The sequence below is a fragment of the Castor canadensis genome, chromosome 1 (genome assembly GCF_047511655.1).
Source record: "Castor canadensis chromosome 1, mCasCan1.hap1v2, whole genome shotgun sequence".
NCBI lineage: Eukaryota > Metazoa > Chordata > Mammalia > Rodentia > Castoridae > Castor > Castor canadensis.
The window spans coordinates 45,979,104-46,003,938 of NC_133386.1; the positions used below are offsets into that span (position 1 = coordinate 45,979,104).

At 39.0% G+C, this 24,835-nt stretch overlaps 1 pseudogene; it reads right to left on the reverse strand.

Annotated features, from left to right (window-relative positions):
- Window positions 1-11,721: 11,721 nt before the first annotated feature.
- LOC141420840 (uncharacterized) lies at window positions 11,722-12,708 on the reverse strand (annotated as a pseudogene).
- Between the last annotated feature and the right edge of the window lie 12,127 nt (window positions 12,709-24,835).

Sequence of the window (24,835 nt, forward strand, 5' to 3'; positions counted from 1 at the left end):
TTAGGTCATTTTTTGTTAGTTCGTCGATGATGATTCATTTTGGCAGGAATCCTGTTAGTGGTGGTAGGCCTCCAAGTGATAGTAGCGAGATGAGTAGTATTGGGGTGATTATTGGGGTTACATTTCATGAATGGGCTAGGGTAAGTGTGCTGGTGTTTGTGTTGTGGTTGATTATTGTAAATATGGTGATGGTTAGTAGGATGTAGATGGTTAGATTTAGTATAAAGGCTATTGGGCTATATGGGATAATGGCTATTATTCATCCTATGTGGGCGATTGATGAGTAGGCTATGATTTTGCGCAGTTGTGTTTGGTTTAGTCCTCCTCAGCCACCTACTATGATGGATAGGAGGGCTATTAGCATGAGGAGCTGGTGGTTGATTGATGGTATTAGTTGATATAAGATGGAGATTGGGGCTAGTTTTTGTCATGTTAGTAGTAGTATTCCAGATATCAGGGTGGTCCCTTGGGTGACTTCTGGTACTCATAGGTGAAATGGGGCTAGTCCGAGTTTTATAGTTAGTGCTATTAGGGCTATAAATGACGTGATGTAGTTTTGTGTGTGGGTAATCGATCATTGGCCCGAGTCTAGTGTGTTGATTACAATTGCTATTAGTAGTAGTATGGACGCTGTGGCTTGTGTTATGAAGTATTTGGTTGCTGCTTCTGTGGATCGTGGGCTTCCTTTGTTGATTAGTAGGGGGATGAATGCTAGTATGTTAATTTCTAAGCCTGCTCATATTACTAGTCAGTGGGAGCTTATTATTGTAATTGTTGTTCCTATGATTACAGTGGGCAAAATAATTAATTTGGCGGTGGGGTTGATTAGTACGGGAAGGGTATAAACCAACATTTTCGGGGTATGGGCCCGATAGCTTAATTTAGCTGACCTTACTTTAGAGTTGGGTGTGATGTGGTAGCACGGAGAATTTTGAGTTCTTAGGATTAGGTTCGATTCCTTTAGCTCTAGAAATAAGAGGATTTGAGCCTCTATGTTTTACTCTATCAAAGTAACTCTTTTGTCAGACATATTTCTATATTTGTGGGGGGATGCTTGATATGGCAACTGGAATAGATGTGTATAATATGCATGCGGCTAAGGTAATTGGAAGGAAGTTTTTTCATAGTAGGTGCATGAGTTGGTCGTATCGGAATCGGGGATATGATGCTCGGATTCATAGGAATAATATGGTGAGGCAGAGGGTTTTGATGGCGAAGTTAATGGTGTATAGTTCTGGGATTAGGGGGTTATGGAATGCTCCTAGGAATATGATTGTGGTGAGAGCATTTATTATGATGATGTTCATGTATTCTGCTATGAAAAATAGGGCAAATGGTCCGGCGGCATATTCTACGTTGAATCCGGAGACTAGTTCGGATTCCCCCTCAGTTAGGTCGAATGGGGCTCGGTTGGTTTCTGCTAGCGTTGAGATAAATCATATTATTGCTAGCGGCCATGTTGGGATGATAAGTCAGATGTGTTCTTGTGTTGTGATTAGTGAGGATATGGTGAATGACCCGTTTATGAGTATTACTGATAAAACGATGATAGCGAGGGATACTTCATATGAGATTGTCTGTGCGACAGCTCGTAGTGCTCCGATTAAGGCATATTTAGAATTTGATGATCAGCCTGATCACAGGATAGCGTAAACAGATAGGCTGGAGGTTGCTAGGATGAATAGGATGCCGAAGTTTATGTTGACTAGGGGTTGTGGTATTGGGAGTGGGATTCATATGATGAGGGCTAGCGTTAGGGCCAGGGTTGGGGCGATGGAGAATAGTAGTGGAGAGGAGGTTGATGGTCGTATTGGTTCTTTGATGAATAGTTTTAGTGCGTCGGCAAATGGCTGGAGGATGCCGTAGGGGCCGACTACGTTTGGGCCTTTTCGTAGTTGTATATATCCTAGGATTTTTCGTTCTACGAGGGTTAGGAATGCTATTGCGAGTAGGATGGGAATAGTTAGGGTTAGGACATTTATGATGAACATGGGATGTTAAGGAGAGGAGTTGAACCTCTGGGGATAAAGTCTTAAGTCTTATGCAATTGCCAAGCTCTGCCACCTTAACTAGCCCTGTTCTAGGGTAGGTGGGTGTGTAGTTTACTAGATTGATGTTAGTACATCTATTGGACTTAAGGCGCTGGTGGGTAGTTGGCCTTGTTTCTCTTGTCCTTTCGTACTGGGAGAAACCTGTAAATAGATAGAAACCGACCTGGATTACTCCGGTCTGAACTCAGATCACGTAGGACTTTAATCGTTGAACAAACGAACCTTTAATAGCGGCTGCACCATTGGGATGTCCTGATCCAACATCGAGGTCGTAAACCCTATTGTCGATATGGACTCTAAAATAGGATTGCGCTGTTATCCCTAGGGTAACTTGGTCCGTTGCTCAAGTGATGGGTCAATTTATGATTTTTCTGTATTTTGACTTGTAGGTCTAGATTTAAATCATTCGGAGGTTGCTTTGTGCTCCGAGGTCACCCCAACCAAAATTATTAAACCAGAAATTATGAGGTTAGGTCCCGGGGGGGGGGGGGGGAAGAAATTATAATTGTGGTTTAAAGAAATTAAAGCTCCATAGGGTCTTCTCGTCTTATTTTTTCATTCCCGCCTCTTCACGGGAAGGTCAATTTCACTGATTGGAAGTAAGAGACAGATAAACCCTCGTCAAGCCGTTCATACAAGTCCCTATTTAGAGAACAAGTGATTATGCTACCTTTGCACGGTCAGGATACCGCGGCCGTTTAACAATTGTCACTGGGCAGGCGGTGCCTCTAATAATTGTAATGCTAGAGGTGATGTTTTTGGTAAACAGGCGGGGTTTTTGTTTGCCGAGTTCCTTTTACTTCTTTTAATCTTTCCTTATAGCACTCCTGTGTTGGGTCAACATTGCGTTTTATAGGTTGGGCCTGTTTTTGTTTTTTCCTATATATATGTTAACTATCAGTGATTCATTCGGTCTGATATAAGCTTGTGCTTGGAGAATTTTTTCTTGTTACTAATATTAACATTAATACATCTATTGGTAAATAGATTAACTCAGTTTGTGTTATAGGAGGTCATGATAGTTTTTGTGATTTAGAGGTAAGTGTGGTTGAGCTTGAACGCTTTCTTAATTGATGGCTGCTTTTAGGCCAACTATGGCTGTGTGGATTATTTTACTCTCTATTGAAGGTTGTATCCGTATCTAAAGGGCTGTCCCTCTTTAGATTAACATTAAAATTTACATGGTGGATTATTATTTCTTGTGGTAAATTTTAAGTGGAACTGAGATTCGGTTCTGAGTAACCAGCTATCATCAGGCTCGGTAGGCTTTTCACCTCTACCTAGAGATCTTCTCACTATTTTGCCACATAGATGAGTGTGTTCATAAATAACTGTCTTTAGGTAGCTCGTCTGATTTCGGGGTGCTTAGCGAAGTTCTCTGTGTTAAGCTTTTTCTAGTTAAATCATTATGCGAAAGGTACAAGGTGTAATCTTTGCTTTTTAGTGCTTTGAGTTAATCTTTCATCTTTCCCTTGCGGTACTGGCTCTATGGCTCCGTGGTATGTATTTCTATCACCTATACTTTACAATTTGGTGAATGTTTTATTTGTTGGTTTTATGTAGTTGTGGTTGTTGGTTTTTGGGCTAGAATTGGCTCAAAATGTTCATTGTGTGAAGTCTTCTGGGTGTAGGCCAGATGCTTTGTGGCTAAGCTACATTTTGATGTTCCAAGCACACTTTCCAGTATGCTTACCTTGTTACGACTTATCTCCTCTTAATTTTTGTGGTGGCAGCTTATGTAGGCTTAGTATTAAAAATATTGAGGAGGGTGACGGGCGGTGTGTGCGTGCTTCATTGCTCAGTTCAATTGAGCTTTCTAAGTTCAATTTACTGCTAAATCCTCCTTATCCTCTTCAGTTTCATAAGAGTTTCCGTTAGTTTTCTTAGGGCAAGAAAATGTAGCCCATTTCTTCCCACCTCATTGGCTACACCTTGACCTAACGTTTTTATGTTGTATGTTTTGGCTTACTTAGAGTGCCTTAATTAGGGTTTGCTGAAGATGGCGGTATATAGGCTGACTTAGCAAGAGATGGTGAGGTGAATCGGGGTTTATCGATTATAGAACAGGCTCCTCTAGATGGATATAAAGCACCGCCAAGTCCTTTGAGTTTTAAGCAATTGCTAGTAGTTCTCTGGCGAATATGTTTGTTAGGTTTACATATCTAAGTTTACGGCTAAGCATAGTGGGGTATCTAATCCCAGTTTGGGTCTTAGCTGTCGTGTTATCAGATTTATTTTAAGATCACTTTCGTGGGTTATTTTTTCTTCAACTATAGCTTTTTACAGCTTAGGTCAAGTTTATCCTTATTGAGGGTGGATATTCTTAAACACGCTTTACGCCGGGGTTTATTAGTTTGGGTCTATCGTATGACCGCGGTGGCTGGCACGATATTTACCAACCCTGTGGTCAGTGTAACTAAGTCAAACTTTCGTTTATTGCTTAATTTTTATTACTGCTGTATCCCGTGGGGGTGTGGCAAGGCAAAGCGTCATTAGCTACAAGTTTTGTGTGCTTGATGCTTGCTCCTTTTGGTCTGTTAGACTTAGAGGGCGTACTCACTGGGGCACGGATATTTGCATGTATAATTTCACTGAAAACCAATAAAAAGGCTAGGACCAAACCTTTACTTGTTTATGGGATTATGTAATCCATCTAGGCATTTTCAGTGCCTTGCTTTGGTATATAAGCTACATTAACTTTTGTGTTTGAGTCAGTTTCTTTTATATGGTCGGTTGTTTTGGGTGTCTTATTAGTATGTGGAAGGGGGGGCGGGAAGCATGGGTTGTGATTTAATTTACGAGATACTGAGATGGCACATTAATAAATTGAACGTATAAAATAAAGGATTAAGACATGAGGTTTAGGGGTAGGTAGTTATGTGAAGTTTGTTGGTAGAGCATGTTTCTTGTTTTTGGGGTTTGGCAAGAGTTAGTCATGCGGGGGGGGTAGGGGGGGGTTTGCCCATATATACGTGTATACGTGTATACGTGTATACGTGTATACGTGTATACGTGTATACGTGTATACGTGTATACGTGTATACGTGTATACGTGTATACGTGTATACGTGTATACGTGTATACGTGTATACGTGTATACGTGTATACGTGTATACGTGTATACGTGTATACGTGTATACGTGTATACGTGTATACGTGTATACGTGTATACGTGTATACGTGTATACGTGTATACGTGTATACGTGTATACGTGTATACGTGTATACGTGTATACGTGTATACGTGTATACGTGTGTGTTGTTTTTTCTTTATGTCCATCAAGCATGAAGTTCTAGCATACCTTGATTTTTATTATGCGGGTAAAGAATATTGATTTAAAAGTCCAGCTACAATTGAATTGACTGAGACCATGCCTTGACGGCTATGCTGAGTCACAGCATCCTAAAAATTAAAAAATACCAAATGTATGACAGAACAGTTATGTTGATCATGGGCCAGTCTAGTCATGAATCCATCGAGATGTCTTATTTAAGGGGAACGTGTGGGCGATCTTAGTTATCATGGCCCTGAAGTAAGAACCAGATGCCAGGTATAGTTTCAGAATAGAAACCCCCAAGTTGTATGGGCCCGGAGCGAGAAGAGGGGTACTTCCCGAGCGGGTTGCTGGTTTCACGGAGGATGGTAGATTAAGAGACTATCCAGTGGTGGAGGATATCCATTTTGAGGTGGATTGTTTATGACTTTATGCGCTAATGCACGATTAATAGATTGATGTTTTATGTCCGCTTGTAGGGACTGCTTGGTTTTGAATAGTCATGTTGTTGTTAACGTCCTGTTGGTTATTGTTGTATGTACTATAGTCCGGTTGTTATTATTGTACTTGCTTGTATGCTTGTCTTAAAAGAATTTGTATGTACAGTTATGCAGTTATGTGCTATGTACGATTAGCATTTAAAGTACTCAAGCATTATTAATGTGGAAGATAACTTAATGCACGATATACATAGGTTGTTCTTGTGTGGTGCAGGGGGTAGTTTAATTATGAGAATGTCAGCTTTGGGTGCTGGTGGTGGGACTTTGTCTCCTCCTTGATGTCCTAAGGGGTGTTTTTTCCCATTGTTGGTTTACAAGACCAAAGTAATAGTTTATACTATGAGGACTCTTCATTTAAGTATTTTGTTTTCAATTAGGCTGGCGGTAGGTATGAGGATGAGGATGATGAAGAAGTATAGGATTGATGCTGTTTGGCCGATAATGATGAATGGGGGTTCGACGGGTTGTCCGCCGATTCATGTTAGGGTTAGGAGATCTGCGGCTAGTGCTCAGAACAGGCACTGGCTGATTGGACGGAATATTAGGCTTCGTTGTTTTGATGTGTGGAGTAGTGGGAAGGCCATTAGGATTAGGATTGACAGTACTAGGGCTACAACTCCGCCTAGCTTGTTGGGGATGGATCGTAGGATTGCGTATGCGAATAGAAAGTATCACTCTGGTTTGATGTGTGGAGGAGTGCTTAGGGGGTTGGCTGGTGTGTAGTTGTCTGGGTCTCCTAGTAGGTCTGGTGAGAATAGTGTTAGTGTTAGGAGAGGGGTGAGTAGGAGTAGTACTCCTAGGGAGTCCTTGATGGTAAAGTATGGGTGGAAGGGGATTTTGTCAGAGTCTGAGTTGATTCCTGATGGATTATTGGATCCTGTTTCGTGTAGGAATAGGAGGTGGACTGTTGCCAGTGCTGCAATAATAAAGGGTAAGATGAAGTGGAATGCAAAGAATCGGGTTAGGGTGGCTTTGTCTACAGAGAAGCCGCCTCAAATTCATTCTACTAGGTTGGGGCCGATGTATGGAATTGCTGAGAGTAGGTTTGTGATTACTGTGGCTCCTCAAAAGGATATTTGCCCTCACGGGAGGACGTATCCTATAAAGGCGGTTGCTATGACTGTGAATAGTAGAATGATGCCAATGTTCCATGTCTCTGTGAAGGTATATGATCCATAGTAGACCCCTCGTCCTACATGTATGAATAGGCAGATAAAGAATATGGAGGCTCCGTTGGCATGAAGATATCGGATAATTCAGCCGTAATTGACGTCTCGGCAAATATGTGCGACTGAAGAGAATGCTGTCGTGGTGTCTGATGTGTAGTGTATTGCTAGGAATAGCCCTGTTGCAATTTGTAGGATTAGGCAGATTCCTAGCAGGGATCCAAAGTTTCATCATGCTGAGATGTTGGATGGTGTTGGGAGGTCAATGAATGAGTGATTAATAATTTTTATTAATGGGTGTGTTTTTCGGATGTTTGTCATTAGGGGTTTTCGTAGTTGAATTACAACGATGATTTTTCATGTCATTAGTCTTGGTTTAAGTCCATGTGGAAACTATGACTTATTCTATGTACTTATTAAGTATTATGTTTGTGTTGGGGTTCGTGGGTTTTTCTTCTAAGCCCTCTCCTATTTACGGCGGGCTTGGGTTGATTGTTAGCGGTGGGGTTGGTTGTGGGTTAATTTTGAGTTTTGGTGGTTCTTTTTTAGGGCTGATGGTATTTTTAGTTTATTTGGGTGGGATGATAGTGGTGTTTGGTTATACTACGGCTATGGCTATTGAAGATTATCCTGAGACGTGGGGTTCTAATGTGGCTATTTGAAGTGCTTTGGTTTTTGGCTTGTTTGTTGAGTTAATTTTTTTAGCCTTGTTGGTGAAGAATGATGAGGTAGATGTATTGGGGGGTGTTTATAATACGAGCGACTGGGTTGTTTATAGTGGTGAGGGGGTTGAGTGTATTAATAAAGATGTTATGGGTGTTGCAGCTGTTTATAGTTATGGGTGTTGATTAATGGTGTTGGCGGGTTGGTCTTTGTTTGTGAGTATTTTTATTGTTCTTGAGATTACTCGTGGTCGTTAAATGATGATTGTTAGTGCTAAAGCTGTTGATAGTAGGAAGGACAGGAAGTATAGTTTGATTATTCCTTTTTGGTTGGATACGGTAATGGAGGCTTTAATTTGTACGTGAGCTAGCAGTTTGGGTGTGATTTTTTCTGTTCATGTTGTATCTAGGAGGGTTGACGCTGTTTTTTGGCTGAGTATTAGTGTGTGTTTGGGTGAAGTTCGGTGTATGATGGCTGGAAAGAATCCTAGTATTGTGGAGAATGAGTTGGTATTGGAGGTTAGGTTTAGTTTTAGGTTGTAGGTTATGTTATTTAGTTCTATTGCGATGGTGAAGCCTAATATGGTGATTGCCAGGGCTATTAATTTTAGGTATAGGGGTATGGTTAATGTGGGGTTGTTTATGGGAATGATGTTGTTTGAGATAATGAAGCCAGCGAAAATGCTTCCTACTAGTAATCGCTTGATAGAGTTTGTTAGTTGTGGGTTGTTTTCATTGATGTTGATGAGTGGGTGAAATCGGGGTTGCCCTAGTAGGGCGAAGAAGATAATTCGTGTGCTGTATACAGCTGTAAGGGAGGTTGCAATGAGTGTGATTAGTAGGGCTCAGGCGTTGGTATACGACGTGTTGGCGGATTCAATGATAAGGTCTTTTGAGTAGAACCCTGTTAGGAAAGGCATGCCTGTGAGTGCGAGACTTCCTACTACCAGGGAGGAAGTTGTAAATGGTATTGCTTTGGCTAGTCCTCCTATTTTACGGATGTCTTGTTCGTCGTTGAGGCTGTGGATAATGGACCCTGAGCATATAAATAATATTGCCTTGAAGAATGCATGATTGCAAATGTGGAGGAATGACAGGTAGGGTTGGTTGATTCCTAGGGTGACTATTATAAGGCCTAATTGGCTGGAGGTTGAGAATGCGATGATTTTTTTGATGTCGTTTTGTGTCAAGGCGCAGATTGCTGTGAAGAGGGTTGTGATAGCCCCTAGGCATAGTATGGTTGATATAATTAGTTTATTGGTCTCTAGGAGGGGGTGAAATCGGATTAGGAGAAAGATTCCTGCCACAACTATTGTGCTTGAGTGGAGTAGAGCTGATACTGGTGTGGGGCCTTCTATGGCTGAAGGGAGTCATGGGTGGAGTCCGAATTGGGCTGATTTTCCGGTGGCGGCTAGTAGTAGGCCTAGTAGGGGGATTGTTGTTATTTTAGGGTCTATGAATAGTTGTTGGAGGTCTCATGAGTTGGAGTAGACTAGGAATCATGCTATTGATAGGATGAATCCGATGTCTCCGATTCGATTGTACAAGATTGCTTGTAGTGCTGAGGTGTTGGCGTCAGTGCGTCCGTATCATCATCCAATGAGGAGGAATGATATGATTCCGACTCCTTCTCATCCGATGAATAGCTGAAATAGGTTATTTGCTGTGACTAGAATTAATATGGTGATAAGAAAAAATAGTAGGTATTTGAGGAATTGGTTAATGTTGGGGTCGGAGTGCATGTATCATAGGGAGAATTCTATGATAGATCATGTTACAAATAGGGCCACTGGTACGAAGAGTAGTGAGAAATAGTCTAGTTTGAGGCTGAGTGAGAGTTTTGTGGTATGGATAGTAAGTCAGTGTCAGTTGGATACAATGGTTTCGTTGCCTAAGTGAATGAACATGATTATGGGGATTGTGCTGGTAATGAATGCTAGTTTTACTGAGGTTTTGGTGTGTTCAGAGTAGCTTTTGTTTTTGTAAAAGTCTGTTAGTGATATTAGGATGGGGTATATGAGGATAATAAATGTTATGATTATGGACAAAGCTAGTATGTTTATTACTTTTATTTGGAGTTGCACCAATTTTTTGGTTCCTAAGACCAATGGATAACTGCCATCCTTTAAAAGTAAGAAAGCCATATTTTTAGGTATGGTGGCATGAGTTAGCAGTTCTTGCATACTTTCTTGGTAAATAAGAAAGTTTTATTTTCTGACTCTAGATTCACAATCTAGTGTTTTTGTTAAACTATATTTACAGAATATTGTGCCGAGGATAATCTTTGGATTTAAAGAGAGTAGGAGTAGGGGGAGCAGGTGGAGGAAAACTAGGGAGTTTTCTCGTGTGAATGACGGGTGGATGTTGTTTATGTGATAAGTAGGCTTGCCTCGTTGGGTGGTGGTTAATATATACAAGGTGTATAGGGCTGTGATCAGGGTATTGATTCCTATGAGGAGGATGGTGAAGTTGGATCATGAAAATGAGGAGGTAATAATTATTAGTTCTCCAATTAGGTTGATTGTTGGGGGCAGTGCGAGGTTGGTTAGGCTTGCTGTGAGTCATCATAGGGCTATTAGTGGGAGTATTGTTTGAAGGCCTCGGGTTAGGAGTATGGTTCGGCTGTGTACTCGTTCGTAGTTCGTGTTTGCTAGGCAGAATAAGACTGATGAGGTTAGACCGTGGGCTACTATTAGTGCTGTAGCTCCTATGAAACTCCATGGAGATTGAATTAAGATAGCGACGATCACTAGTGCTATGTGGCTGACTGATGAGTATGCAATTAAGGATTTTAGGTCTGTTTGTCGTAGGCAGATTGAGCTGGTTATTACTATTCCTCATAGGGATAGTAGTATAAATGGGTATATCATGTGGTTTGTGATGGGTGATAGAAGGATGGTAATTCGTATTATGCCGTATCCTCCTAGTTTTAGTAGGACTGCTGCTAGTACCATGGAGCCGGCAATGGGTGCTTCAACATGGGCTTTAGGCAGTCATAGGTGTAGACCATATAATGGTATTTTGACTATAAATGCTATTATGCATGCTAACCACAGCAGGTCGTTGGATCATGACAGGTTTAATTGTTCTGAGTAGTTGTTCAGGATATGGAGGTTTAGGGATCCTAGCGAGTTTTGTAGGTAGATTAATGCAACTAAAAGGGGCAGGGATCCAATTAGTGTATAAAATAAGAAGTATAGGCCTGCGTTAAGTCGTTCTGTTTGGTTCCCCCATCGTGTAATGATGATTAGTGTGGGGATTAGTGTGGCCTCAAATAGGATGTAGAACAGGATTAGTTCTGTGGCGGTGAATGTTATGATTAGTAGGGTTTGTAGTAGTACTAGTATAGTGATGTATATTTTTTTTCGTCCTACTGGCTCTTTGTTCATGTGTTGCTGGCTGGCTATGATTATTAGTGGTAGTAATCAGGCTGTTAAGATTAGGAGGGGGGCTGAGAGGGCGTCTGAGGAGAATAATAATGAGAAATTAAGGCTGTTTTCGTTTGATTGGTTTAGGGTGAATAGGCATAGTATACTGATTAGTAGGCTGTGGGCGGTTGAGTTGATTCAGATTATATTGTTTTTTGAGAATCATGTTATGGGGATTAGTATGATTGTTGGTATAATAATTTTTAGCATTGTAAAAGGTTTAGGTTTTGTACATAGTCCGTTCCGTATGCGTTTGATATTGTGACTAGCAGGGCTAGTCCTACTGCGGCTTCGCAGGCTGCAAAAACTAGAATGATGATGGGGAATATAAATGATAGGGTGATGTTGTAGTTTAGGGCGATTAGGGTTGTGGTAATAAAAATTGATAGTATTATACCTTCTAGGCACAGGAGTGAGGATATTAGGTGTGATCGATAAATTAGTGCTCCCAACAGGGATGCTAGGAAGGCCAGGAATAGGTTGATTAGGATGGGGGACATTTGGTGCTTATGAGTTGTTCATAATCTAATGAGTCGAAGTCATTTGCTTTGTGTTAAACTAAGCACCATATTCATTTCATTCTAATCCCTTTTGGGACCATTCGTATGCCAGCCCCAGTGATAGGGTGACGATGAGAGCAAGAGCTATGAGGATAACTGGGTAGAGGTTGTTTGTTTGTAGTGCTCAAGGGAGGGGGAGGAGCAGGGCGATTTCAAGGTCAAATAGGAGGAAGGTGATTGCAACTAGGAAGAATTTTATTGAGAATGGGAGTCGTGCTGAACCTATGGGGTCAAATCCGCATTCGTAAGGGTTTGATTTTTCGTTATAGATGTTGATTTGTGGAATTCAGAATGCGATGGTGACTAGGAGAGTTGCTAGGAAGGAGTTTAAAGTTAGTGCAATGATTAGGTTTATTACTCTCTTTTGGGTTTATACCAAATCTAGTTGATTGGAAGTCAGCTGTACTAATTAATACTAAGAGAGTATGAGCCTCATCAATAGATGGAGACGTATAGGAATAGTCATACTACATCAACAAAATGTCAGTATCAGGCTGCAGCTTCGAAACCAAAGTGATGTTTTGATGTGAAGTGGAATTTTAGTTGTCGGGTTAGGCATACTAGTAGAAATGTGGAGCCGATAATTACATGTAGGCCGTGGAATCCTGTTGCTATAAAGAAAGTTGAGCCGTAGATGCCATCGGAGATTGTGAATGAGGTTTCAAAATATTCTGAGGCTTGTAGAAGGGTGAAGTAGATGCCCAATAGGATGGTGATTGACAGTGCTTGGATTATATTTTTTCGGCTTCCTTCTATTAGGCTATGATGGGCTCAGGTAATGGATACTCCTGATGCGAGAAGAACTGATGTGTTGAGGAGAGGGACGTCTAGGGGGTCTAGTGGGTTGATACCGGTGGGTGGTCAGCAGCCGCCTAGTTCTGGGGTTGGGGCTAGGCTTGAGTGGTAAAAGGCTCAGAAAAAAGGACCTACATGGACCAAGTTGAACAAGAACCAGGGTATGTCCCAGCAGCTGGGCAACAGAACCATATGTCTGTGCATGTGCTGTCCATACAGCACAGCAGCTGTAAACAGCTGTCACTGCCAAATCCCACTGTTCTGATGCCATGGTTGGTCAATTCACGGGAAATTCAAAGTCCTAATGTAGGAATGCCTGATTGGCTAAGCATTGGTCTTGAGCCCACTTCTTGGCTATCAGAGAACAGAGAGCAGAAAATTTACCTTTCACCTTCCACAAAGACTCATTCAATGAGAGACTTTGCCAAATAAAGTGGTTTGATGTATAGTAGGTAAAAAAAAACCCAAAACTCACAAATGATCTCTACCACAGCCATATAAAATGCGCTTGTTTCCCCACCATATTTTTTACTTCCATAAGAAAATGTTCTCACCTGCTAGAATGACATCTACTCCTCTCTCTCTAAAGCAACCAAAAGGTACATGCTTTATGCCCCCATCTCTAATTTAAAGATACTGGAATGATGTCCAACTTCTTTTGAGTTCTGTCTCATCCCGTCTTTTAATATTCTGCAAATCATGAAATGAAATGTATACTCAACAACCCGCAATATATCAATATACTTCAAAAACAAGAGGGAGCAAATAAAGAGAAATAATAAAAGAAATTCATTAAATTATATGAATAAGAATATATAAATGTACAGCAAGGAAGTGTATATGTATAAGCTACAGTTCTAACAAGTATACACAATCTCAGCTAGTTGGGTTGCTTGCCTCATGGAGTGATCAATCATATAAAAGACAGATATGGAGATAGTTTAAGAAAATGTGGAGATAATCTTAGAATATCAGTGAGAGTTGATAGGGAAAATTGTGCAATTTCTGTGGAATCTACTAAGAATTTCTCTTCCTTGTTTGGTAAAATTTCTTCCTGGAAGTAATAAATAAAGTGCAAAACAATTTTGTGAATGTTTCCTAAAAATCAAGCAAGCATTTTGAAGAGCAAATAATTCATTAAACACATAGTTATGGTACTACTACTGTAGATAAAATATGCATAGGACAAAGCATATAAAGAAATATATTGCCAAGAAAATATGTAAATATATAGAATAGAAGGCAGTCAATGCAGAGCATAATATTAGTAACTTATATAATAACAGCATAATGGAGAAATCTTTGTAAATTAAACCTTCTTGGTGAGTGTAATATAGTATGTCTAATTGTGCATCATTGGAGTACATTGATTTTTTCTACAATGCTGTGTAGTTACAGTAGGAAAATAATGCAAACAACATGCCTTAAACAATAAGAAAAGAAAACTAGAAAAATTTCCAACAAAGCATTGCTAACATGTAATGCAGCATTTTCCCAATATGAGATAAGGTCAATGTTTTTTTCTCTCTGGCAAATGCTGCTTTGGAAGGAAAATCAAGGAGCACTACCCATCGCACTTGCTTTGAACAATGTTTCCATTAGTAGAACTAAAATAGTATTTAAGTGCCTCCCTTCCCCTTGCATATTGCCACTGCATTTAATAGCCTCAGATCTTTCATAACATAAAAACAACTTTCAAAAGCAAAGACTACCTTGAACTTTGTATTTTATCAAATAGAAACTCTTTTTTAAGTGAATTTTATTGTGTATATTTGAGGTTTACAACATTATACTAGGGATATTTATAAATAATAACAAGGCTTCTATAGAGAAGCAGATTAATATATCTATCAAAGCATACAGTTTACATAACAAGAGCAGCTAAATTTACTTTTTTGACAAAAATCCCTAATATAAGGCAATTTTATTAAATTTAGTTTTCATGTTGTACTTTGGATCTCTGAATTTGTCCATCCTATGCATCTCCTTTGACCTGAATGTTCCCATTTCCTCCTCACTCCCCATGACCTCCATCACCAATAGTTACTACTATTTCATTCTCTATTTCTGTGCATTTGAGTTCTTTTCCCCCTAATTTCACTTATAAGTGAGATCATATGATATTTTTCTGTCTCTGACTTATTTTCTTAGCATAATGTCCTCCAGTGACATTCATGTTCTGATAAATAACAGATATTCCTTTAAAAAAACTGAACAATATTCCATTATATCTATATCTATCATCTATCATCTATCTATCTATCTATCTATCTATCTATCTATCTATCTATCTATCATCTATCTATCTACATTTTTTTATTCATTCATCCATTGATAGACATTCAAGTTGTTTCCATGTCTTGGCTATTATGGCTAATCCTGAAATGAACATGGAGTGCAGATATTTTTAGAAGGTGAACAGTTCATCTTCTTTGGGTATGCACCAGGTGAACGAACATTTGTTGGGTCATGTGGTAATTCTATTTCTTAATTTGTTTTGAAATTTCCATACTGTTCCCCATAATCATTGTATCAAGCTACATTCCCATTAATAGTGTACAAGGAGTCTTACATCTCTAAACTCCTGAAACATATGTTATCTCTTATCTTTTAATTAACACACATCCTTCTGGATATGAGGTGATATCTCATATTGGTTTCAATTTGCATTTCCCTGATGACTCGTGAAGTTGAGCACCATTTCACATCCCTGTTGGCTATTTTTATTTCTTCTTTGGAGAATGTCAAAAGGAAACTTTTAAATTATTTCTGAAGCCCCTGGGTTTCTACTTATTAAGGAGAAAGAGAGTGAAGATGTTGCTCTGCTAGCTAGGTGGTTATTACTATTTTTATATTTGTTAAGCCCGGTAAGTTGTACAGTTTTCAAAGTAAGCATCTTTGTCTTAGCAATTCAGTTTTGAAAGAAGCCATCATTATTAAATTTTGGATTTATCTTCAAATCTTCACATTTAAATCCTACCGTTTGCTATATTAGCCCCAAAGTTGCCTCTTTTGAGTGCACTTGCCTTGCTATGACACAGTTTGGAGAAGTTTCTCAATGCTCCCCCTAACCTTGGGATAACTTTCTCTTTACTGGTTCTTTCCCTGAGGTATTAAAATATTTTTTAAAGTTTTAATTCATACATAATAATTGTATATATTTATGGAGTGCAGTGTGACATTTCGACACTAGTATGTGTAATGATCAGAACAATTGGTATACCCATCACTTCAAACATTCATTTATTTTTGTGCTGAAAACATTCAAAATCCTCTCTATCAGCAACTTTGAAATTTGCAGTCATCCAGTTGTACCCATGTGCCAGTCATCTCTCTGCTTCACTCACATCTTTCCCAGGTTCTGGAAGCCACTATTATACATTCTACTTATACGAGAGCAACCTTTCCATCTTCCAAACATAAGTGAAAACATGTGGTCTTTGCCTTTCTGAAGTCTACCTTATTCTTTCCCGAGTTAAAATACAAAACAAAATATAACAAAACCTCTTTTTCAACCCTCTATACTATTATTACTCCCCATGAATAATGGTGTTGCCTCTTCTTCAGTGTCACAATTCTCACATAATTTTCAACCCCTATAACTGTCCTCATTCACTTTCACACTTGAGAACACCAAAGTTAATGGGACCTTTCTTTTACTTTCTGCCTCTTTTCCCATTTATTGCTGTGATGGGTGGGGATATCTTGTGGCATTTACACAGGTTCTTACAATGTATCAAATATATCATACATTAATTCAACTCCTCTACCATTTTCTTTTATCTCCCTCACCCAATTACTGGAGCAGTTTCAATGGGTATCATTTTTGCATTTATAAATATGTGTACAGATCTTTTGCACCATATTCACCCTTCTACCCCTTTTCCCCAACACATTCCCCCGTCACTGGTTCCAGCACTGCCCCCTGGGCAGGAATTGTTCTGCCCTCCTGTTCTCTGATTTTGTAGAAGAAAAAAAGAGAACAGGTAACACGAAAAACATGACAGTTTAGCTTATTCGCGATAAAAGCAGCTGCACAGGGAGTTTCCTTGTGATATTTCCACATATATGTGTTTCATAAACCCAATTGATTTATCTCCTCTAATTTTCTTCATTTTACTTCAGTATTTTCTTATAGTAGTTTCAGTCAGTTTAAGATTTCTATAATCATTTTTTATAGAGTATATCAACCCTATTCAGGTTCTTGATTTCTCTACCCTTCTCATGCATGACCTTCCCTTAGTATAACCAGTGTTTCATAATATTGCTGAATTTTTTTAGGTCTATATTCCACATATGAGAGAGAACATGTGACTTTTGGCCTTTTGAATCTGGCTAACTTCACTTAAGATGATGTTCTCCACTTCCATCCATTTACCTGCAAATGATAAAATTTCATTTTTCTTTGTGGCTGAGTAAAATTAGATTGTATATAAATATTACATTTTCTTAATCCATTTGTCAGTAGTGGGACACTTTGGCTGTTTCCATAGTTTAGCTATTGTGAATAGAGCTACAATAAACATGGGTGTGCAGGTGATTTTGTGGTAAGCTGACTATAATCCTTTGGGTATATCCCTAGGAATAGTATTGCTGGATAATATGGAAGGTCTATTTTTAGTTTATTATGGAGCCTCCATACTGTTTTCCAAAGTGGTTTTATTAGTTTACCTTCCTACCAGCAGCATATAAGGGTTCCTTTTCCCCCACATCCTCATCAACTTTAGTTATCATTTGTGTTCTTGATGGTAAGCTATTCTTTTTCAGCCTTGTTCTTATTATTTCTCTCCTTTTGTTTGTATTGGGTTTAGCTTGTTCTCATTTTCCTAGGAGTTTGAGCCCAGCATTAGGTCATTTATTTGAGATCTTTCTGTGTTCTTAATATATGCACTCATAGCTATAAATTTTCCTCTTAGGACTTCCTTTGCTATGTCCCATAGGTTCTGGTAGGTTATGTTTACATTTTCATTAAATTCAAGGAACTTTTGTATTTCCTCCCTTATTTCTTCTATGATCAACTATTGTTGAGCAATGTGTTGTTCAGGCTCTAATTGATTGAATATTTTCTGCTGCTTCTTTTGTTGTTGAGTTCTAGTTTTATTGCATTGTGATCAGACAGTATACAGGTGCAGGGGGTTATTTCAATTTTCTGATAATTGTTGAGACTTTCTTTGTGCCCTAAGATATGGTATACTTTAGAGAAAGTTCCAAGGGATGCTGAGAAGAATGTATATTTTGCTGTTGCAGGATGGAATACACTGTAGACATCTGTCAGTTCCATTAGATCTATGCTGTCATTCAGTTCTAGGATTTCTTTGTTGATTTTTTGTCTGGATGACTTACCTATTGGTGGCAGAGTAGTGTTCAAGACTCCCACCATCACTGTGTTGAGTCTATTTCTGATTTAAGTCCGTTAATTTATGTTTAATGAGGTTGGGTGCACAGACGTTGGAGGCATATAAGTTGATAATTGTTACTCCTCTTGATGTATTGCTCCTTTTATTAGTATGAAGTGATCTTCTTTGTCTCTTCTGACTAATTTAGGTCTAAAGTCCACTTTACCTGATGTAAATATTGCTACTCCTGATTGTTTTTAGGGGCTGTTAGCTTAGTAAATTGTCTTCTACCCTTTTACCCCAAGACAATGTTTGTTTCTGTAAATAAGGTGGGTTGCTTGTAAACAGATTGTCACGTCTTCTTTTTTAATCCAGTTTGCCAAACAGTGTCTTTTGATGGGGGAGTAAAGTCCACCGATATTGAGTGTTAATATTGAGAGTAATGTGGTGATTCCTGCCATTTAGTTGTTTTTGTTGTTTAAGGATTTGAGTGTGTGGAGTTGATTCAGTGGTACTCTGAGTACTGATCTGTTCTCCTTTCACAGTTATGTCTGTTTTTGTCTTCTATGTGTAAGATTCCTTTCAGAATCTTCTGCAGTGGTATTTGGTGGTCAATGATTGTTTTAGTTACTGTTTATCATAGCAGACTTTTATTCCTCCATCAATTTTGAACGATAGCTTTTCTGGGTAGAATATTCTGGGACTGAAATTGTTTTCTTCCAGTGCTGAAATACCTTACTCCAAGCCCTTCTTGTTGTTAGGTTTCTGTTGAGAAATCTGCTTTTATTTTGATGGGTTCACCTTTATATACTGTTTGGTTTTTTCTCTCTCTCAAAACCTTCAATATTCTTTCTTTGTTTTCTGTGCTAGTTGTTTTAATGATAATATGCCATGGAGATGTTCTGTTTTGGTCATGTCTGTTGTCCTGGAGGCTTCCTGTACCTGTCTCTTTCTTGATATTTGGGAAATTTTCTGCCATCATTTTGTTAAATATATTACATATCCCTTTGGCTTATACTTCTTCTCCTCATTTGATGCCTGTGATTTGCAGGTTTGATCTTTTAAAGGATTTTCTGAGTTCTTCTGTGTTCCTTTCTCAGCTGTTGAGTCTTTTGTCTACAAATTCTTTTTTTTTCTTTAATATCTGTTTTGTCTTGAGCCCTGAGATTGTGTCTTCCACTTGTTCTAGTCAGTTGCAGTGACTTTTAACTGTATATTTTATTTGATTTTAAGAACTTTTTATTTCCAGGATTTTATTTGATTCTTTTTCCTGAGGTTTTCCATATCTTTGTCAAACTCCCTTTTCCTATCTTGTGCTGTCTTTTTTATTTCACATATCTCTTGTTTCATAATCTTCTTTGTTTCACTTTGAAATTTTTTGAAGTCCTCTCTGAGTTCACTTAGTTGTTTCTGTGTCTTCTCAAGTCTGAAGTGGTCTCACCAGAAAGCTGGTTTGTGAGCAGTTGTTGGTTACTTCTGCCCACAAGGCTGGTTGCAATTGAGATCTGTGGTCACTCACTACCAGATTACTGTTACTGTTTTCCCCAGGCTGCAGCTGAGTGGCTCTACAGCCACAACTCTGGCTGTCAGCAAGTTCCCCAAGAAGTTGGGGCAACTCAGTGTTGTGTGCTGTCCACAGTCCCATGAGATAAGCTCAGTGATCCATTGTGCCCCCACTCTGGGATGTTGTCTTCTCACCTACCCCCACTCTCAGAGTTCGGCTCACTCCACCCCTGCTCTCTGCTGTTGGTTCAGTATCCCGCCCCATCCCTGCTGACAGTAGTGAGTTATATTCACTGTCTATATCATTCGGTTTTGTTGGAGGGGGGGCGGAATGCAATCTGTCCAAGAGCTGCACTGGATAATATTCGTGGGAGGGTATGTGTTGTGTGGTACTCACCTGTTGAGTTTGCAGATTTACACGGGCAGAATTGGGTCCAAGATTGCGGAAAGAACTGGTGGGTGGCTTTTCCCAAGGCAGATGCTCACTGGGGCTCTGCTAGTCCCAGTCCTGTTCTAGGTCTAGGCCAGTGGGGGGGGTATGCATTGAGCCTCAGTCTTCTGCTTTTTGTAAGCAAAGGTGAAAGAAAAAAAGAAAAACAGCCAGAGACTTTTCCCAAGGCAGACGTGCCCTGTGGCCATGCTGTCCGGTGCCGGCAGACTTCCCAGCTGTTAGGTGCAATTAAAAGCCGTTTTAAGCACATCCTGAGCTGCAGAGCTCTGGGGAGGCTGATCCAGGAGATGATGGTCTCTGCATTCCCTGGAGCATTCTGCACGGTGGTAAAGAGACTCTGACGAGTCTCTGGCTTCTCTTTAATGGGCCAAAGAGTGTCCCTTGCTGGTCTTGCCAGTCACGGAGCACTATTCTTCCTGGAAGAGCAGCTCTGGCCTTCCATGGTGACTTCCCATTCCATTCATTTTCCTGTAAATTATAAAATTTCATCCTTCTTTATGGCTGAATAATACTTCATTCTGGTATGTACGCCACATTTTCTTCATCCATTGATCAGTTGATGGAAACCTAGGCTGATTTCATAGTTTGGTTATTGTGAATAGTGCTGTTATAAACATGGGTGCACAGGTGTCTCCACTGCATGCTAACTTTATTCCCTTGGATACATGCCGAAGAGTGGTATAGCAGGATAACCCGGCAGCCGGGCTGAGGGGAGGGAGTCATTTACTGGACCTGCAGCCCCATGGCTCCTTGGAGAGTGAGGCATTCTGGGTAGGGAGGGATGATTTATTATCTCTGTGTCGGCCCGGCAAGAATGCTGAAAGAAAGGAGGCTGCTGTGCATACTCCATGCAGAGAGGGCCCTGGGCCCAGCTCACACACAGACCTGTTTTGTCAAGACTGGAGAAAGCCTAGTGAGAACCATATCAGTCCCCTGAGTCCACAGTGACAGAAACTGAGGGAGAGGCTGTGGGGAGTGGAAGGTCCACAGTCAGACCATGGTAAAGCAGAGAAATCCAGAGAGGCCCACCTGACCCAGCACCTTCCTCCTGCCTCACTGATCCATCAGTCTGTGTGACTTCCACACAGTCACCTTTCTTGGTTGTGAATTTTCCCATCTAGAAAACTCAGCTATTGCCTGCCTCTTCCTATCTTGAAAAAGGAATGTTTTCAATATGGTAATGAAAGAATATAAGGTTGGGGAGTCAGAAATCCTTGGTTTGAGTCCTAATGTGGTGAAATCTTTACCTATTTGACCCTTGCTTTAACCTGAGTAATGTGATGAGAATAATAACAATAATAATAGCAAGTCTTCTTGAGCCCTCACCGTGCTCAGTGGTAAAACTATTTCATTAGTAGCACCAAGAGGAAGGCACTATATCCTCATGTTGAAGATGAAGAAACTGAGGCTCAGAGTTTACTTAGCTAGTTCGAGGTCAACAGTAGGTGATGGTAGTTACCTCGTAGGTTTTATTTAAGAGTTGTATGAGCTGTTATGTGTTTTTTCAACTTTGAAATATATGCATGCAAACATACACACTAGTCCTTAAATTTCAACGTATAAAAAAAGCTGTTTTTTGAGAGAGAGTCCTATATTCCAAGCTATCACTATTTGATTTTATTTACCACGCATTATTAAATTGCTGTGGAGAGTGGGAAAAAAAAGCTGTTTTAATGCTCAGTTGTTGAATTTTATGTGCAGTATGTGCTGGCAGTTATTTAGTTGGCTAAAAAGAATCAGAATTACCCAAATGTAGCTACTATGACTCTAAGTGATTTATAAAATTGTGGAGCTCAGGAATTTGATTCCTTCTATCCACCTCTTGGATGCCCTACTTTGTCTTAATGGGACTTTTTTTTAACTACCAAATCAAGTGACCCCTTCTGGCCCTTATTTAATGATTAATAGCACTTGAAACATTAACTGTAGTGTTAGTCAACTTTCTATTTGAAATAGTTTTCTCATTGGTGTGACAAAATATCTAACATAACTTAAAGGAAGAAAGATTTATTTTGGTTAACAGTTTCAGAGGTTTCAAACAGCTTGCTCCATTGCTTTGGGCCTGAGGTGAGGAAAGAGCATCATAGCAGAGAGCCTTGTCTGTTTTACCTGTCCAGTGATTTTGAGAGATTTTGAAGTCGGACACTTGGGAATTTCACATAAACCAGTGGATCTTCATCATGTCTGGAAAACTCAAAATATGATAAAATGGACTTATCTCCCTCCATACACAGGCTGACATCTGAGCAGCAGTTGCCCCTTAGGATCTATTCTTACATCTGTGCCACAGTGACTTTCCTCTCTTACTACCCTATATCCAGCCTTATTCAGGTAATGTTACCTGCCTAGCCCTATAACTGTTAGATTTTACAACTCTTGTACAATGTTTCAGACAAATTGCAAATTTAAATCTTCCTTGGTATATTTAATGTCTCTCTCTCTTTTTTTTGGCAGTACTGGGTTTGAACTCAGGGCCTCACACTTGCTAGGCAGGTATTCTACCACTTGAGCCAATCTGCCAGCCCCTTCCATGGCATATTCAAAGTGGACTTTTTTCTGAAATATGTTATATAGATTCTATTCTACCTTTTAAAAACTCAGAAACCTTAGTCAACAGGATCCATTGTTGTGGATTCAGTTTTCAGAATGCATTAAATTTTTATTTGATTGAAAAGAATCTTTAAGACAATTTATCTATCAGATTAGACAAAGCATATTTGATAACAGAAAAATTATTTGATTTCCAGAGCTTAGCGTGCTTGCTGTCCTTGTAACTTGTCCTTAGATATGACTTAAGACTTTCCTTTGCTTAACAATTTATCTGAAAGGTGGTATTGCTATTCTGACAAAATAAGGGCAGTGGTTCATATTGGCTGGGTTGAACAGTGTATCTGCAAAATGCTTTGAGATTCTCTTATTCGTAGGGCTATACAAATTCTCTGAAAGGAATAAGGGGATAATTGTGATGCTATGATCATAGAAAGTCATACCACACATGTGGAAGCAAAATGAGTATTTGTAACAAAAGCATTCACAAGGATTCACATAATTCAGAACCAAGGTAAAAGGGTCTCATGTCAGAAATACCACTATTAGAAGCCAGATCATTGTAGAGGTTGTTTAATTAATTCTTTACTGTGAGGAGAAATGCCTTTGACACTTCATTATTTTGACACTGAAACCAGAGTTGGGAGCTTTCAAAATGTGTATATGAAACCACAAATAGATCCCCTGAGTTCATTGTGAAGGGAGCTTCTATTTCTCTATTCAAAAGCATCATCCATTGGGGATGTCCTTGTAGTTTTCTCCTAATATATTTTCACACTTTGTCTCTGCAGGTTGACATTTATGTGAATTGATAGTTGCAATTTTGAGAATTTAAGAAATCATATCTTTGGAATAGAATGGGAAGTGCTCTGAAAAATCAATTACCAATAATTTAGCAAAATCATTTCATTCACACAAAATGGCAGTCATTATTGGGAGAAAAGATACAATAAACTGCTGCTTTTCAGAAGGCAGAACTAGTCCCAAACCAAAGCTTTCATATTTTTATAGTTTCTACTTAGCTATTATGTGAAATTTTTGCATTATTCATGCTTAAGAGATGATGATTTTTCTATACATTTTCCAGTAAAAAGAGAGATATTCAAGACTAAGGACTGAAAAACTATTTGTATTCTTAAGTTACTTTTGTTTGCTTTTAACATGTTTTAAAATAGTAAATTATTTATTAGCCTAGATTTTTGATATATTAGTTTTTTTAAAGATATATTTGTGGTATGGTGATATAGGAAGTCAAATAAAGACATAAATTGTTTTTGTGTTTGTATTTTCTTCTCTTTTTTATCTGATAAAGCTTTTAAGTGAATCTTTAATTGTCACATAGCTAGTAAAAATAAATTGTATGAAACATTGCCTTAAGAAAGACATGGGTAAGTATAATAAATTATAGTAGAATAAAATAAAGATTTTTAGTACATATTATTGATCATTTAAAACGTATTTCAATCTTTAATTCTGTATTCAGTGTCTGAAAACTGGGCAGAGTGTTTAAGTAGCTGAATGGGCTTGACAACAACTAAGCTAAAAATTGAATTCTATTAGTGAGTGGCTTTTGTGAAGTAATTTATATCTTTAAGTATAGTGCAATATAGCATAGTAAAAACACACTTTTTTTTCCTGTTGTTGGGGTTTGGATCAGGACCTTCCGCAGGCAGTCTAACACTTGCGCCACTCCCACAGCCCATTTTTGTTTGATTATTTTCAGATATGATCTTGCCCTTTTTTTTTTTTTTGGCTCAGGTTGGGCCTGGACCACATTCCTTCTACCTGTGCCTCCCATGTAGCTTGGATTATAGGCATGAGCCACCATGCCAGGCTTATTTTTTCTCAAAGCATTTTTGTGCAACAAAAAACATTAGTTGTACAAGGGGGCTTCATTGTGACATTTCTGAATATGCTTATATTGTACATTGGTTAGATGTGCTCCCACAGGCTTATTTTTTGAAATGGGGTCTCACTAATATTTTGCCTGAGCTGGCTTCATACTATGATCCTCCTGATCTCTACCCCACAGATAGCTGGAATTACAGAGTGAACCACGGTGCCTGACTCTCTGAATATACACTTCTATGAAACACTACTAAAAGTACTAAAGAAAAAATATATATCATTATATGAGCTTTATTTTATAAGTATGTGTTATATTGAGTTCTAAAAATTCTCAATGTTCTAAAAATTCCCTGTACCTTTACTGATAAAATTAAACAAATGTACAGCCACTTAACAATATTCAGAAAACTTGAAGAGTATTAATGTTCTAGGCTATCAAACATGAACTCGAGTATGTTTCTATGCCACCAACCACCTGAGCTCCAAGGATGCACAACTTGGCATGCCATTGAAATTTTATTAGTGTGTATTAATTGTACAGAGTTTCATTGTGTTATTTCCATAAATGCATAAAACATACTTTGATCAATTTCACCCCTTCTATTACCCTTTCCTTTCCTCCCTGACCCTCTTTAAGCAATTTTTAACTGTATTCATTATTCTAATACATGTGTAAAACTACTTTGATCATATTCAGCCCCCTTCATCCTCCC